The sequence below is a fragment of the Bombus fervidus genome, chromosome 12 (genome assembly GCF_041682495.2).
Source record: "Bombus fervidus isolate BK054 chromosome 12, iyBomFerv1, whole genome shotgun sequence".
NCBI classification, from domain to species: Eukaryota; Metazoa; Arthropoda; class Insecta; order Hymenoptera; family Apidae; genus Bombus; species Bombus fervidus.
In genome coordinates this window covers 9,347,789-9,366,868 of record NC_091528.1, presented here as the reverse complement: position 1 = coordinate 9,366,868, position 19,080 = coordinate 9,347,789, and the positions used below count along the sequence as shown (strand labels likewise).

Below are 19,080 nucleotides of genomic sequence, written 5' to 3'. Positions count from 1 at the left end.
GCTGGAATCGTCTGGACGAGCGTTATAATCCAACACAATAGGGCTTACAGCCGCGTTAAGACACGAACCCTGTGCATTGCCATTACAGCTTTATTTTCTTCGTATCCTCGTTAATATTTATTGTCAATAATGCATTGTTAATCACGATTTTAATTCGAGACGCGTAAACAAGGACCAACAAGAAAAATACACAAAAGAATTCGGATAACAACCAAAAACTCTGAAACCGCTGAAGTAAATTAAAAAAAATAATTATGATTTTTTAATAAATATAACATTTTACAGAACCGATCATGAATTTGGTTAATTCAGCTCCGATAGTAGTTTATAATTACAAAATAAAATACTTGAAGTATATCAGAAGCAAGTCTGCAAAGGAATTCAATTGTAGATACCACGATGTAACACAATTAATTGATAACCAAGCTTTATATACCAGTAGTTTATAATTACGAAATAAAATACTTGAAGTATATCAGAAGCAAGTCTGCAAAAGAATTCAATTGTAGATACCACGATGTAGCGCAATTAATTGATAACCAAGCTTTATATACCAGCAGTTTATAATTACGAAATAAAATACTTGAAGTATATCAGAAGCAAGTCTGCAAAAGAATTCAATTGTAGATACCACGATGTAGCGCAATTAATTGATAACCAAGCTTTATATACCAGTAGTTTATAATTACAAAATAAAATACTTGAAGTATATCAGAAGCAAGTCTGCAAAGGAATTCAATTGTAGATACCACGATGTAGCGCAATTAATTGATAACCAAGCTTTATATACCAGCAGTTTATAATTACGAAATAAAATACTTGAAGTATATCAGAAGCAAGTCTGCAAAAGAATTCAATTGTAGATACCACGATGTAGCGCAATTAATTGATAACCAAGCTTTATATACCAGTAGTTTATAATTACAAAATAAAATACTTGAAGTATATCAGAAGCAAGTCTGCAAAGGAATTCAATTGTAATACCACGATGTAGCGCAATTAATTGATAACCAAGCTTTATATACCAGTAGTTTATAATTACAAAATAAAATACTTGAAGTATATCAGAAGCAAGTCTGCAAAGGAATTCAATTGTAGATACCACGATGTAGCGCAATTAATTGATAACCAAGCTTTATCTACTAGTAGTTTATAATTACGAAATAAGATACTTGAAGTATATCAGAAGCAAGCCTGTAAAAGAATTCAATTGTAGATACCACGATGTAACACAATTAATTGATAACCAAGCTTTATCTACTAGTAGTTTATAATTACGAAATAAGATACTTGAAGTATATCAGAAGCAAGCCTGTAAAAGAATTCAATTGTAGATACCACGATGTAGCACAATTAATTGATAACCAAGCTTTATATACTAGTAGTTTATAATTACGAAATAAAATACTTGAAGTATATCAGAAGCAAGCCTGTAAAAGAATTCAATTGTAGATACTACGATGTAGCACAATTAATTGATAACCAAGCTTTATATACCAGCAGTTTATAATTACAAAATAAAATACTTGAAGTATATCAGAAGCAAGTCTGCAAAGGAATTCAATTGTAGATACTACCATGTAGCACAATTAATTGATAACCAAGCTTTATATACCAGTAGTTTATAATTACGAAATAAAATACTTGAAGTATATCAGAAGCAAGTCTGCAAAGGAATTCAATTGTAATACCACGATGTAACACAATTAATTGATAACCAAGCTTTATATACCAGCAGTTTATAATTACGAAATAAAATACTTGAAGTATATCAGAAGCAAGTCTGCAAAGGAATTCAGTCGTAGATACGACGATATAGCACAATTAATTGAAACACCACGTAAACATCAACTAACAGTCAGAATACGTAAAACAAGCTAAACAGCAACCAAAAAAGCACATTATTTTAACATTATTTAACGATTTTTAATCATCGAACTGAGTAGATACACACACTTTTAACTTATTATTACCAATCATTTTAATAATCAAGCTCTATATACCAGTAGTTTGTAATTACAAAATAAAATGCTCCAAACGCTAGAAATAAGTCTTTAAAAAAAAAAAATTTCAATTCCTCGTCAGCGCATCGTAATTAATTAAATGACACGGTAAAAATTTGCTGCCGATAAAAACACACGAAACAAACTAAGCAGTAACCAAAACAAAATCGTTTTAACACATCATCTTCGATCCACATACACCTATTATCACGTTATCCGCAGACTATACGTTATACATACACAGTAACCGTATAGCGGAATCACTATTAATTGCATGGTACAGCGTCGGTATACCGGCTGGACGGTTAAACCGTGATCCGCGAGCGTTTTGAATTCATCTTCCGGAGGATTTAATCCTTCGCAGCTATCGCCTGTTTACAGGGAGCGCAGGATCCACCGCAGGGATAGCACGTGTCGTGATTGTAGTTTATGGGGAGCTGATTGCAGGAGCGTGGGACGGTTGCAAGATTGTGGATGGGCTGAGTCGCCAGTCCTCGTCGCCATTCACCAGTGCACTTACGTATCCAGGCATCGTGTCAGTGTTTCGTTTCGTAATCATTAAGATATGCATTATCCCTCTAATGACGAGCAGCAGTGTGCAACAGCGTGTCCGATCGTGGACTCCGCGCTTCGTTCTTCGCTTCTTCGAGAGGGTACATAAATTTCACGTAAAATGGCTGTACACGAGCCTCCTTCAGTCTCGGCTCTGATTAAAGTGAAACCGTGGCTGCATCTGTCCTATAAATTAATTGGTTCGGCACCATCCCTCGCCTTTGCCCTTTTCAATGTATCCCTGTGTTTCCCGTTTAATGGATTTGCCGAAGAGAGCTGCCGAATGTTCACATTGCTCGCTTAAATCATATTACGCGTCGATTCCTTTCGTGTTACTAGCTTACGCAAGATGATGCAAATACGCTTGTAGGTCAGAAGTATCGCGACACTTATTCGTTATATTTGTTGAGTAAGTCTAATAAATTTTACGTTATAAGGCGCTGTGAGAATAAAGCAACTGGTTTGTAATAAAATAATTAGGAAACGATAGCAGCGCAGAGTGTTCAACGTTTACTAAATATTAGGTCGTCCGAAAAATTATTTTGTCGAATTACGTATGATCCATTTTGTTCTATCAAAATAAGGATCACAACGTTCGATAGATTAGGTTTCATGTTCGTATAAAGATGTATCGTTGTAAAAGACGGGTCTGTAAAAGAAAGACATTTTTCGGACAACCTAATACAATCAGGTTTCCTAATACGTAGATACTAACGACCGGAGTTGCAAATATATATTTTCGTTCAATTTTAAATCAAACTCTACACGTGCAAAATAATTTGGAAGTTTCGGGAAGCCACGAATAATACTATTATAGGGGATTCTCGGAACAGTCGATATCGAGACAAAAAGACAATTTAGTCAAATGGCAAGCAGCGAGAACGAAACTCTCAGGAGCAAGTTCCATCACCAGCGAACAGAGATCATTCAATTTCGAACGCTTGGTCCCAAGAGTGATTTTCAAAGACAGTCTTGAATCTGCGCGCAGATCTAACCTGGCCAGAGGTTTCCAGGTGTCTATAGGTAAAATGATCAATCGGTCTATCGGGAATGATTCACCGGAAGTTCTCAAGAAAATGTCTGGCATCTATATCTTGGAAATTCGTGTAAAATGGGACGACTACAAAGAAACATTTCCAGTGGAATGTCGTTAGTAGACGCGTACATATAACATTTTATATAAAAATTCGTTTGCCTGTTGCACGATGAAAATGTGCTTGTTAATGTGCGTTCAATATCTTGTAATTTCGTCTAAACTTTAATCTTATACCGGGTAAGCAGAATAACTGACGAATATGTAGTAAGCTTTCGATGTAAGCTCTATTCTATCGTATTATCCTTAAACTAGAGAAATTCTCTTTCGATAGAAAACGTAATTTTGTCGTAAACGATTGCAATAAAAACATCAGTTGCAAACTTCTATTTCTTCTTCTTTTAATTTATGTTTATTTTCCATTAGTAACCAAAACATTCAGCAATCCAAATCCTTCGGTACTCTGTATCTACGTAGAATCTTTTCCAAAAATATTGAACTAAAACGTTTCAATGCAATACGAAATACGATGCACACGGTTCAGCGAAGAGGGTCTCCGAAAAGGTTCTGCTCCTCGTAAAATTAATCGTCATCGAGATCACGCCCACCAGGTTCTCGCGAGCAAATTGTTCCCAACTATGGTCGCGTCAGTAGGAGGGTAAACTGTCTCCACTGTGTGACATCGAGAGACTTGTCAAAATACGTCAATGCATAAGTAATAGTGCTGGTTCTTTCGCTTTTTCAGCCTCGGTCCCAAGAAACGGGAGACGAGTGAGCCGCATCCCGGCGCGAGAAAAGGGGTGAATGGATGACAATTAGGTGGATCGTCGTCCTTCGGGAATATTTCCACGAGCAGCAGGCCTCGTCTACCATGTGTCTCTTCAAAGTGAGATTCCAAATATTTCAGTGAAAAACTGAAACTCTCTGGGGATAGCGACAAACCATCGATAAATCCCTTACAATTGAAGCAATGTTACGAGTCGAATTTTACAAACTACAAATTACAAGTTAATCGGTATTAATAAATTCTCCTTTATAACAGTCTGGCGATGAAAGAAGCATCGCAAGTGGATATCAAGAATTATGCAAATCATTTTACTCGAATTGCAACTGGTGCTGTCAGAAATTGGACGACGTATTGACACTAATATAGATGTATTTTACTTATTAATTTTATTATACAGCAATGACTCGTAATGCATCGATGTATAGCTACTTCGGATTCATAATATCTGTATACTATTCGTAGTAATTTCGCCGAATGGTTTGAAGGATTACGCAGTCTTAATGAGAGATTGATGCAACGTGCAATAAGTGAAAAAATATTTTCATTCGCCCATGAAGACTATTGTCTCTGCCTATGATACGGTGATCTATGAAGATCAGCCAGTAAAAACTCATGTGTCTCAAGATCTAACGCGTATATTTAATAGATGCAGTCAACGAACCACAAGTAACATGACCAAAAAGCGCTGGCAAACGGTTCTGACAGAGCAAATGATTCGACAAAACTATCAGCCGCGACCGGCTACATCGTTGAAACGGCTCGTTTCGTCATCCTCTTCCCTCTCGCGCGACCTGGCCAGCTAATATCTCAATCGTTAAAGTGGTTTTCGTCGGTGGCTGGGTATCCACCTATGCACCTATAGCAATAACCTATACTAAAGTACATTACACGAGCGTGGCTCGATAATACGCGGCCATTTTCATTTACCAGTCAGGCAAGCCGCGTATAGGCAGAGGGAACGCGCATTGGCAGCTTCAGAGAGAACTGGTACATCTGTACCACGCGAACAGAGAGAAAAGGAAAAAGATAGAAAGAGAGGCCGGAGTCGTCAGAAAAGCACCGGCCATTACGTGTGTTACAGCGGCGGTTCGCGCGGCGCGTCAAAGAGCGCTCATTAAATGCTGGCAATTAACTGCGGGCCAAGCTCTTGAAGGTTCTCCTCGAGAACGAAGCCAGAGCTTCGTTCTTTTCCTCTTTCTCTCTCGTCGCGTCCGCTCGAGGGTTCTCTCTTTTGCACGCGCTTTCCGCGTTGACCCTCGCAGCTGTAAAAGCGACCCACAACTAAAACGTATACACAAATCGGCCCACACAGTTTAATGCAACCCCTTGCCAACAAGAACGATCGACGTGCGACCCATCCATCTATCACGTAGTTATTTAACGCTGTGCAACTTGACACGATAGGAGAGAGAATTTTTGGTGAATCGTACAACTAAGATTTTTCGTATTTCGGGATAAGTTGATGATCCAATTGTTGGAAATCTGAAATATTAAGATATGGGCGTACAGTCCATCTATCATACACGTCAGTGGTGGAATTCTAGCAGAGTGTAGCTCATCTTAGCTTCCCGGTGGATTTGCGGTTTAATTTGGCGATCTATCGCGTATGGATGTTAAAATTTAGTCGAGTAGATTTATTTCATTAGGTTCGATAATAATCATGTTGATAGGAGATACGTATGTATAGGAGAAATTGTGATTAGTTCAATTTATCGTATAGCTACTGTGTGATAGTAATAGTTTTGCAATTGCCGCTGATGATTAATTTAGTAAGCGGAAATTCGTTTGCAAAACTGTGTGAAAGGTGGTGCACATATTTCGAGCTATGTTCGCGTTTAATTTTGTTGCAAGTTTCGAGCTTAGCTGACGGAAAATGAAATTCGAACGAGAATTTACATCTATCGAGTAATATAGAATTTGTTAATCTTTGTACGAGCATTTCCTGGATCAAAAAGAAAGTAGGAAGAGAGCTGAGGCTCTAATTCGAGGGACGCGATTATAAAAGTTCACAAATTAATCTTTTTAATTAGTTTCTTTCAAAATAAAAATTTCATCTAAACGTGGACATACTATGACCATCTAGCGGCAGAGAACGAAGTAATTTCCTCATGACGAAATTAAAAGATCAAACTTCTCTTACAAGCCTAATTTTTAAATTATTTAGGAATTAAATAGAAACTTTAACTTTGTAATTAATTAATTATATACATGTAATTAATGCAGTGTCCTATGGGTATAATGGAGCCATCTGGTAGCGAATCAGTGAACACTAACCAGTAGTAAAAGTATCAGTAGTTCAACATAGATGGCGCGACCAGATTATTTTAGTTGATTGTATTTATTTATGTACGTAAAAATATCTTTAAGAAATATGATATCCAACTCTGTCATTTTATATTCTTAAAAAAGATGCACAATTTGCGATCAATTTTATGATAGCATCGATACAGATAAGCATAATACGAAAAGTATTTATTTTATTATAAAGTACTATTGAATTTTTTAACTATATTTCTCGAAAACGTTAATCAATGTACATACATATTTATAAAAAAATTACACCATTAATGTTGAAATATTTTCATGAGTCACTGTATGTATAATAATGTATAATATATACGTACATATGTATACACGTATTTGCTTAACGTTCTATCTGCGAGAAACGATACGGTCGAAGATAGATGCACTTCCAACAATTGTTGATTCAAACGTGGTCGATTTGCCGCCAGTCGAAACATCCCCACCCCAGTACGAAAGTTGGTGGACGAAACTGCGGGTTGCGGGGCAGTCGATTGTCGAAGCTTGTTGCGTGAAGACGCATGAATTAACATTTCTGATACGTATCCTGTCAATTGCGTACTACAAATTTGTACTACTATCTTGCTACTTTCATATACTACTACGAGGCATCAGGTTTGTTTTATTACATACGTTTATTATTATAAGAAAATCAAGTATTCTTTCGGGTTCCTTTTTATTTTTCCCTTGATCGTACGTTGACTGTTACTTATCGATAGTTTGTATTTTTTGCGTCTGAATTAGATTTCATATTCGATTGTTATTTGTTTTTAACGTATTTGATTCTAGTTTTGTGTATTTATCTTAAATTATTTGTTTTCTTTTGTACAGGTTGTTGATTAATGATGTGGTTCGCACGAAAGAAATATAAATTCGAAATATGGACGAAATATGCAACGAAATATAGAACGACATATCGACGAAATATAACATAGATGAAAATATGGCGATTCTCGATTAATTTGATGGCTTCCGGTGATCTGGTAATGTTTCACTAATTTTAATAAAAGCAGTCACGTTTGTATTGTCTTTTCATTGAATCATTGAAAATATTTAGTATACAATTATTTTTTTCATGATACATACATGATATATATAATGGGATAATTAACAATTTCATACTTTTCTTGAGAGTATAAAGATTTTTAAGACGCAAGACAGGAAAGTTTTAGGATACAATTAGAAAAGATTATACAAACCGCATTGCTAGATCGAATATATCGAATAATTTCTTTGTTATAAATGAATTATAAGAATTATTTCGTTGTTTTAACCTATATATTGCAAAATATATTTGTAAATAATTAAACACAGAAGATTTTCATATTTACAGTAAATGTGTTGAAGTTTGCTGCATTTCCCGCACAATTTTTTACCGTGGCAATATCGGACTTTCTCAATCTTATGAAGATCAGGTTTTTATTATTTTACACTTTTCAAGTAATCAACACCGTCTTTAAAAACAAATTATAATATTCTACGCTTTTTTATAGGTTTCTTCCAGCCTTCGCTTGTTCCATCGAAATCGACGAACCCGAATTGATGATTCCGGCTTGATCACGACTTCCTTCAGGACACAACAATATCGATGATAGTGTTCTTCGCGTTTAATGGTGAGTCGCATGCATTTTTCTTCCTCTGGTCACTCAGTCGTATCGTAGGATGAAAGGTCCGAATCGACACGGGTGATCGGTTGTATACGTAGAATTTTTGACGAGTATAGTGACCTCGGGTATTTATTATACCCGTGAGTAGTAACATTTTCTGGTCTATATTTTATTTATTAATTCAGGATAGGTTTTCTTGCACATCGCGTTTTATTATATTATTTTATAATTATTATATTATTAGATATAATTAGTATATATACACATATCATTGAAAAGTATACAATATATTCAATACAATTATTTATAAAATTAAACTATATTCAGTATTACTATATATTTATAAAGTTCAAATATCCATATAAACATATGTACGAGTATTGAAATAAACGACGAAATGACTTCGTTTAAGTATTTTGTAATGAAGAAGTCTGATACCTTCAGACTTCGTTAATATGGAAATTCAATTATGATTAAAGTTATTGTAATGCTGATGAAGATTATAAATAATATTTATTTTAATCTTTTACTTAACGATGGTATGGAACAGTTTTGTTATTTAAGTATACACAGTATAATTTCAGTAAAAATATGAAATAGGGAAGTATATGTTAAAGTATAACTTTGTCTGCCCGTTATGATGGATGCTATCAAATTTCACGTGCAAGAAAACACTTCGCGACAGGCAGATTTCAGAATCAAAACAAGTTTTGAACGTTCCTTTTTGTTTTCAAAGATGTGTTTTGATGAAGATATCGCCTGAGGATATTTGGAGTAATAGAGTTCGTTTAGAGTTCATTGTTATCTATTGATATAAATATTATTTGCATTAAATCTTAATTTATGTTTAATAAATATGTATACTTTTCGTTAATTTCCTTCATTCAATAGTTTAATTTTTCATTAAATTAATAAAGTAAAATACAGCATAGAATTATTAAAATTTGAAGTGAAATTAGACTGCAAAATCAAAGAATATTAGCCCGTTAGATACAAAATATAATAAATAAGCTAATCATATTTTTAGCATAGGATTTTCAGGTTTAACCCCTTCCATGTTCATTGTCAGAATCTCACTCACGTGCCCAGGTGCGTCTTGGGTGGGAGGAAGGCAATGGGCATGACGAGTAGTCTATAAGCTTAACAATTTTTTCAGCGACTGACGTTGCGTTAGCGTATCGTGCACGGCGTATTTTCTACCGAGTGTGTATGTGGTTAGGCTGTGGAATTGCGTCGTTCTTGTTATTTATTATAATCTTGAAATAGTTATGGATTGGAAAATATGAATCCAATAACCATTGGAAATAACAGTGTTAATAAATAGGTATAATGGATTATAAATAGTAATATTATTAATCTCAGTATTAAACTGCAGTGAAAATTACATTGATTAAAATACGATGATCTGTTGTAGTCAAATTATTTCTTTAGATGATACGCATATACATGATTATATACAATTATGAGTATTTAATTAAAATTAAAATCTAAATATACTTGAATAATAAAAGTTAAAATATACAGAATATTTTTACGCAATGGTCGCTAGCCATCGTCAGTCGATTTCAGGAAAATGGTACGTACATTAGAGTGTGAAAGTTGTATGCCAAACTCGGGTGTCGGAGGCGTCCCGGGACGTCTCTCTAGTGTAGGCTCTTGCGCCCGGGTTATGTGTGAGAACCGTGGAGCGAGTGTGTTGGTGTGTTGTCTGTTTTGCTATTTTTTAAATATAGGGATAGGTAGGATAGGTAGCATACTTTCTGGTGTGAGTGTTAATTATAAGTAGGTAGGGCCGGACAGGTTGGCACAGTCTCTGGTCGGGTAGGCGCGATTTCGCGTGTCCAACCTGTTTCAGGAAATTTGATTTGAAAAATCGACGGTGAAGCTGGCATCACGAATGGAGCATACCATTTGTCTTGAGCCTTGCCTATCGATTTTTCGAATATCGCGGTCGTGGTCGCGAGTGGCTTTCGAAACGAACGTTTATTGCTCGAGCTTGCACATGCGAACGGACAGCGGTCGCTATGATCGTTGGTCGTCCATGTGCACTGGGAATAGCATCCGCGATTTATCTTTTTATTTTACCTTTATAAGTTATTTTTTATTTTGCGATTAGAAAGACTCGAGCCTAGATTTAAGTTTCAGCGGGCATTGCGCCCGAAGAAAGAAGAGGCTATGAGCCGAAGAGGCCCGGCAAACTGTCATTCAAGAGGGCAACTACCAATGGTTCTCCATCCTCTGGGTCATCCAGAGCATGGAAAGTCATTCTCGTTACTACTTTGTCACTATGCTCGCTTTTAGTATTTGTAGTAGTAGTAGTAGTAGTTCTTTTTTTTCTTTTTTGGCCGATGTATATATCAGTCCACCATCACATTGGGCAAATCGCGGTTTTTCTTATTAGTGTCGCGAGAGATTAATTACGGGTTGAATTAGATTTGCGAAATAATATCGCGGCTTTTTATTAGTGTTGCGAGAGACTGATTACGGTTTGAAATAGAGTTGCGATAAAATGATAATCGCGTTTGTTTTAGAGTTGCGAATTACAATACCGCGATTGTCTTTTGCAATTTTTATTATGAACTTTTGGAACTTTTTAGAGAATTATACGTATCAGAATTTATCCTGCTTTCTATTGTTTAAAATTAGATTATAAAAATATTAGTTTTCAATTAATTTTAATTTAATTAATCAGAATATTTTAAGTAGCTTTTTCATATAGTAAATGATAATTTTCATTGAGTTCACTTTAAGAGTTAGCGTTGCGATATTATTCCATCGCGATTTCTAACTATTTTTTCCCTTTAGCGTTGCGATAATGAATGCGCGTTTTTGTAAATAGAGTTGCGTTTACAAAATGCCCAAAACCCTTCGACTGCATTTGTCGAGGACTGTTCCTGGATCACTCGATACAGCTACAAGAGCTGTACAACTGTGATCGTTCATCAGCAACATCTTAAATGGTTGCACTGGGATATGTCAGCCTTCAACTACATTGGGCAAATCGCGATTTTTTTTTTGTTAGTGTCGCGAGAAAATGATTACGGTTTGAATTAGAGTTGCGATAAAATGATAATCGCGTTTGCTTTAGAGTTGCGAATTATGATATGGCGAATTTCTTTTGCAATTTTTATTATGAATTTTCAGAATTTCTGTCAGAGTAATACATATCAGAGTTTTCCTTCTTTCTTTTAGAAATTTTCCTTCATTTAAAATTAGATTCAAAAGTATTAACGTTTGATTAATTTCATAGCATTGTAATTTGTACTAGCACGGTACAATATTTTTTCTCTATATATAGATATTAATTTTATTTTTGTCTTAAAAATTAGTGTTACGGCTTTTCATCGCGATTATTTTAATTAATTTTCTAGTTAGAGTTGCGTCGATCAATGATCGCGTTTTTAAAGTAGTGTTGCGCTTATATTATGCCCAATGCCCAGTCCTATTCCACTGGATTGTGGAAGCACGTTCCTGCTCCTGGATCATCTGACGCAGTTACATCTGCAGTCTCCCAAATGGCTGGTTTCCCATGGTGTCCCACGGTATTCCATGGTGCCCCACGGTTTTCCATGGTATCCCACGGTGTCCAACGGTGTCCCACGTTGTCCCACGTTGTCCCACGTTGTCCCACGTTGTCCCACAGTGTCCAACGGTGTACCACGTTGTCTCACGTTGTCCCACAGTGTCCAACGGTGTCCCACGTTGTCCCACAGTGTCCAACGGTGTCCCACGTTGTCCCACAGTGTCCAACGGTGTCCCACGTTGTCCCACAGTGTCCAACGGTGTCCCACGTTGTCCCACAGTGTCCAACGGTGTCCCACGTTGTCCCACAGTGTCCAACGGTGTCCCACGTTGTCCCACAGTGTCCAACGGTGTCCAACGGCGTCCCCCGTTGCAGTCCAGTCTAGATCATCCAAAATTCTTTTCCCGGCTTTTGATGACCCAAACTGGACTGGTGCGTAGTTCTTAGCTTGGCGTCGTTTTCCAAAGATTAATCAACTGATCAATTTTTGGAAAACGATGCCAATTACCAGGTCTCACCACGAGGAGGTGACTACGCGCGAGACCCGCCCATGAGTTATTTAACATTATGCATCGGTCTCGACATTCAACCTATTGGCAAGAATGTCGAGTTCTGACTCTACTCGATCATGGGCCTGCGTAAAAAGACAGTTATTTCGTAGCCTAATCGCGAAACACCTATCTTCTACGCAGCAGTTACACGAATCTTTACAAACGTAAAACAAAGCTTACACGACGCAATATCTATCTCCCACACAACGCAACATGTATCTCACACACAACGATTACATCGATCGGTACAAACATCGTACAATAATTCGCAACCCTATCGGCAACATTCCGTATCAAAGATACGTTTGTCTAACTTGGAACGAAAGAAAAGAAATGAGGTTACTATGGAAAAGGAGCCTCAACAATGAGACGATGAAAGAAAAACCGCGGCTCGCCCGGAACGAACGTAATCGCGATCTCTCGAAAGAACTAACAAACCTACGTGACGTACCCCCGTGCACCAGATAACCCTAAGATTCAGTGGAAGCGCAAGCATTGACCTTCGCTCGATTCCTGTCACGTCGTTTGGATCTTATCACGGTCGATGGCACTTACCGATGATACCTGTGTCCAGCAAATGGGCCTGCAATTTAACACACTCCAACTGAACAGTTGAACCCGGGGAGGGACCGCTGAACAGGATTACAAAGGCAAGGCCCCAACTGAACAGTGGGGTCCACCCCCGCGAGTTCGAACAGAATTACGGAGGACATTAAACGCAGGTCCCCTGTCCAAGTACCGAAGTACCAACCGGACAGGATTGCGGACCTGTGACTCAATCGTCAACAGATTCACAGGTATCACCAGCGTGATGACAACGCCCGCGATTCGAGGCAAACGACGAGCAGTCGTCGAGTTGTCACCAAGACAAGAGGTGTCGTTGGGCGACCTTCGAATCTATGAGTTGTCCAGTGCACGTTGACCCGCGCGTACCCGGAATACGCGCGAGCGAGAACGCCACGCGGCAGTTTGAAAGAACTGAGCGATCGTGAACCGATAAATCGCGGGAACAATTTTTCCAATGTGTTATGCGAGGGGATCAAGGGAGACGAGATTTATATTTTTCGTTCCAAGATAGATAAGTATCTTTGTACGGAATGAGCTTACAATGCACATAACATAGGTATCTATCTTATGATTAATTAAGGCTAAAACGCACGCATCCCACGGTGTCCCACGGTGTCCCATATTGTCCCACGTTGTCCCACGTTGTCCCACGTTGTCCAACGGTGTCCAACGGTGTCCAACGGCGTCCCACGTTGCAGTCCAGTCTAGATCATCCAAAATTCTTTTCCCGGCTTTTGATGACCCAAACTGGACTGGTGCGTAGTTCTTAGCTTGGTATCGTTTTCCAAAGATTAATCAACTGATCAATTTTTAGAAAACGATACCAATTACCAGGTCTCACCACGAGGAGGTGACTACGCACGAGACCCGCCCATGAGTTATTTAACATTATGCATCGGTCTCGACATTCAACCTATTGGCAAGAATGTCGAGTTCTGACTCTACTCGATCATGGGCCTGCGTGAAGAGATAGTTATTTCGTAGCCTAACCGCGAAACACCTATCTCCTACGCAGCAGTTACACGAATCTTTACAAACGTAAAACAAAGCTTACACGACGCAATATCTATCTCCCACACAACGCAACATGTATCTCACACACAACGATTACATCGATCGGTACAAACATCGTACAATAATTCGCAACCCTATCGGCAACATTCCGTATCAAAGATACGTTTGTCTAACTTGGAACGAAAGAAAAGAAATGAGGTTACTATGGAAAAGGAGCCTCAACAATGAGACGATGAAAGAAAAACCGCGGCTCGCCCGGAACGAACGTAATCGCGATCTCTCGAAAGAACTAACAAACCTACGTGACGTACCCCCGTGCACCAGATAACCCTAAGATTCAGTGGAAGCGCAAGCATTGACCTTCGCTCGATTCCTGTCACGTCGTTTGGATCTTATCACGGTCGATGGCACTTACCGATGATACCTGTGTCCAGCAAATGGGCCTGCAATTTAACACACTCCAACTGAACAGTTGAACCCGGGGAGGGACCGCTGAACAGGATTACAAAGGCAAGGCCCCAACTGAACAGTGGGGTCCACCCCCGCGAGTTCGAACAGAATTACGGAGGACATTAAACGCAGGTCCCCTGTCCAAGTACCGAAGTACCAACCGGACAGGATTGCGGACCTGTGACTCAATCGTCAACAGATTCACAGGTATCACCAGCGTGATGACAACGCCCGCGATTCGAGGCAAACGACGAGCAGTCGTCGAGTTGTCACCAAGACAAGAGGTGTCGTTGGGCGACCTTCGAATCTATGAGTTGTCCAGTGCACGTTGACCCGCGCGTACCCGGAATACGCGCGAGCGAGAACGCCACGCGGCAGTTTGAAAGAACTGAGCGATCGTGAACCGATAAATCGCGGGAACAATTTTTCCAATGTGTTATGCGAGGGGATCAAGGGAGACGAGATTTATATTTTTCGTTCCAAGATAGATAAGTATCTTTGTACGGAATGAGCTTACAATGCACATAACATAGGTATCTATCTTATGATTAATTAAGGCTAAAACGCACGCATCCCACGGTGTCCCACGTTGTCCCACGTTGTCCAACGGTGTCCCACGTTGTCCCACGTTGTCCAACGGTGTCCAACGGCGTCCCACGTTGCAGTCCAGTCTAGATCATCCAAAATTCTTTTCCCGGCTTTTGATGACCCAAACTGGACTGGTGCGTAGTTCTTAGCTTGGTATCGTTTTCCAAAGATTAATCAACTGATTAATTTTTAGAAAACGATACCAATTACCAGGTCTCACCACGAGGAGGTGACTACGCACGAGACCCGCCCATGAGTTATTTAACATTATGCATCGGTCTCGACATTCAACCTATTGGCAAGAATGTCGAGTTCTGACTCTACTCGATCATGGGCCTGCGTGAAGAGATAGTTATTTCGTAGCCTAACCGCGAAACACCTATCTTCTACGCAGCAGTTACACGAATCTTTACAAACGTAAAACAAAGCTTACACGACGCAATATCTATCTCCCACACAACGCAACATGTATCTCACACACAACGATTACATCGATCGGTACAAACATCGTACAATAATTCGCAACCCTATCGGCAACATTCCGTATCAAAGATACGTTTGTCTAACTTGGAACGAAAGAAAAGAAATGAGGCTACTATGGAAAAGGAGCCTCAACAATGAGACGATGAAAGAAAAACCGCGGCTCGCCCGGAACGAACGTAATCGCGATCTCTCGAAAGAACTAACAAACCTACGTGACGTACCCCCGTGCACCAGATAACCCTAAGATTCAGTGGAAGCGCAAGCATTGACCTTCGCTCGATTCCTGTCACGTCGTTTGGATCTTATCACGGTCGATGGCACTTACCGATGATACCTGTGTCCAGCAAATGGGCCTGCAATTTAACACACTCCAACTGAACAGTTGAACCCGGGGAGGGACCGCTGAACAGGATTACAAAGGCAAGGCCCCAACTGAACAGTGGGGTCCACCCCCACGAGTTCGAACAGAATTACGGAGGACATTAAACGCAGGTCCCCTGTCCAAGTACCGAAGTACCAACCGGACAGGATTGCGGACCTGTGACTCAATCGTCAACAGATTCACAGGTATCACCAGCGTGATGACAACGCCCGCGATTCGAGGCAAACGACGAGCAGTCGTCGAGTAGTCACCAAGACTAGAGGTGTCCTTGGGCGACCATCGAATCCAAAGAGTTGTCCAGTGCACGTTGACCCGCGCGTACCCGGAATACGCGCGAGCGAGTACGCCACGCGGCAGTTTGAAAGAACTGAGCGATCGTGAACCGATAAATCGCGAGAAAAATTTTTCCAATATGGTAAGCGAGGGGATCAAGAGAGGAGATTTATATTTTTCGTTCCAAGATGGATAAGTATTTTTGTACGGAATGAGCTTACAATGTGCATAACATAGGTATCTATCTTATGATTAATTAAGGCTAAAACGCACGCATCCCACGGTGTCCCACGATGTCCCACGGTGTCCAACGGTGCCCCCGCGGGGGGGTCTTAGTCCAGTCTAGATCACCAAAACTATTTTGGATGATCAAGACCAGACTATATTCAAGTAGTTTTTAGCTTGATATCGTTTTTTAAATAATAATACTAATATTCAACATAGCACTTGGTGTATTATTATTTAGAAAACGATACCAATTACCGGGACCCACCACGGGGAGGTAACTACGCTCGGGTCCCATTTACATAAAGAGTTTTTAAGCATTGGAAGCAGAGATGTAAAATTATTTTAGAACAAAGAAGTAACGTGTATTGAAATTTATTAATTAAAATAGCTGTAGTATGTGGATCTGCATAATCATACTTGAATATTGAACTTATCATCGAAGAAACGAAACCATGCAAGATACCAATTGTAGTGCGTATGGATGAATGGTGAGTTGTCGCTGCCTTTGAATAAATTGCACTTGCTTCCTTGATTCCATGAATACGGTGCTGTATCCTTGGTTTTGAGCAGACATAGAAAATTACATTCCATCCATAGACACTAAATAGGTACACTCTGCGTTACTACTGGTTTTATATGAAACAGTGAAATGAGAAATTAAATACTTTAGAATTTAAAATTAAAAAATAATACTATATAGAAATACAATAGCACTGCGAGGACTGGAAAGATTTCGTAAATATTAAATAAAGCAAAATAAATCATTAATTTACTCACAACGAATTGATGGTATTCATTTAAATCAATGAATCAGAGTTGCTTCCAATTAATGGTACAACTGTTATAAATTAAAAGCATAATTACTTTGAATTAATGGGAGGATATGGTTATAAATTATTGGTATAATTGTTAAGAATTAATGGAGTAATTGTTTTAGATCAATGGCTTAAATGTTATAAATTAATGGCTTAGATGTTGTAAATTAATAGCTTAAATGTTATAAATTAATAGCTTAAATGTTGTAAATTAATAGCTTAAATGTTATAAATTAATAGCTTAAATGTTGTAAATTAGTAGCTTAAATGTTATAAATTAATAGCTTAAATGTTGTAAATTAATAGCTTAAATGTTATAAATTAATAGCTTAAATGTTATAAATTAATAGCTTAAATGTTATAAATTAATAGCTTAAATGTTATAAATTAATAGCTTAAATGTTGTAAATTAATAGCTTAAATGTTGTAAATTAATAGCTTAAATGTTGTAAATTAATAGCTTAAATGTTGTAAATTAATAGCTTAAATGTTATAAATTAATAGCTTAAATGTTGTAAATTAATAGCTTAAATGTTATAAATTAATAGCTTAAATGTTGTAAATTAATAGCTTAAATGTTATAAATTAATAGCTTAAGTGTTGTAAATTAACCATTTAGACGTTATAAATTACTAGTTCAATGTTATTGTTAATATTTTTTGTTTATTTCCCTTATATTTAAGTTCTTCCTCGATGTTCACTCTTCGGCAGTTCAAGTGCAAAAGAGCTCGCATGCGATTTCCGTGTCCCTTATATACCTTTACAAAGTGTCGAGATGTCAATTAAACGATAACGATCTTTTGACAAAGCAAAAGACGGTTTTTCCATTATAACAAAATCAAATTGAACAATTTCTTAATTTTTATCGTAAATTGGCGCCTTTAACGATTTAATACGATATCCATTTTTATCATTTTAATAGTTTCTACAAGCTAAGACTATATTCACACGTCTTTGATATTAGTTTTCGACTGTCAATTAATTTGAACAGAAAGGGAAAGAAAGCCTAACGGCAGTCGATGACGTTACTGTGATATAAGTTAAGGTATTAAATAATAGATGTTCTTGTATTAAATATTCTTTTTTCTTGAATAACACCTACATCACTGTATGCGATATTTAAAATTCTTATTTAATACTTACGTAAAAGTCAGGTTCTTTTTTAATTCCTCTCAAGTTAAACGAGTAAATTTACTCGTTAGAGTAGTAATATAAAATGGCTCTTTTTTCTTCAATAGCGCCTGCATCGATGTACGTGATACAGATATTAATTATATGGGGAATAATATTCTTCGTTAGATCTATCAAAGGATTTATTAGGCTATTAACGAGAGACTTATTGATAGCTTAAAGAATGGTTTGATTGTTATAAATTAATGTTTTAAATGTTGTTAATTAATGTCTCCATTGTTATAAATTAATAGTTTAATTGTTATTAATTAGTAGCTTAAATATTACAAATTAATGCTTTAATTGTTTTTAAGTAATGGTTTAAATGTTGTTAATTAACGGTCTGATTGTTATAAATTAATGGTTTAAATGTTAGAAATCAATTGCTTAAGTATTATAAATTAGTAGTTTAAATGTTAGAAGTTAATGGCACAAATGTATAAAATAACAGTTTAAATTTTGTAAATTAAGGGCTTAAATGTATAAAATAACAGTTTAAATGTTATAAATTAATGGCTTAGATATTGTAAATTAATAGTTTAAATGTTAGAAGTTAATTGCTTAAATGTATAAAATAACAGTTTCAATATTATTATTTGATATTTTTCTTATTTACCTTATATTTAAGTTCCTTTTCGATGTTCACTTTCTGGGAGTTCAAGTACAAAACAGCTCGCGCGCGACTTGCGTGTTCCTTATATAACTTGACAAGGTATCGGGATATCCCGGTCTACTGATAGTGCAAGTAGATAA

At 37.4% G+C, this 19,080-nt stretch overlaps 2 long non-coding RNA genes across 2 annotated transcripts in view; both read left to right on the top strand.

Annotated features, from left to right (window-relative positions):
- The window catches only part of LOC139993287 (uncharacterized), an 84,557-nt gene extending 78,519 nt beyond the window's left edge, over positions 1-6,038 (top strand). Inside the window, exon 3 of the long non-coding RNA XR_011801348.1 lies at positions 4,334-6,038. This is a non-coding gene — a long non-coding RNA (uncharacterized lncRNA). The remainder of the gene's footprint in view (positions 1-4,333) is intronic.
- Positions 6,039-7,178: 1,140 nt separating this feature from the next.
- Positions 7,179-10,723, top strand: LOC139992956 (uncharacterized). Its single transcript, XR_011801255.1, has 4 exons — positions 7,179-7,291; positions 7,508-7,659; positions 8,010-8,091; positions 8,170-10,723. It is a non-coding gene; the product is annotated as an uncharacterized lncRNA (long non-coding RNA).
- The last annotated feature ends 8,357 nt before the right edge of the window (positions 10,724-19,080 follow it).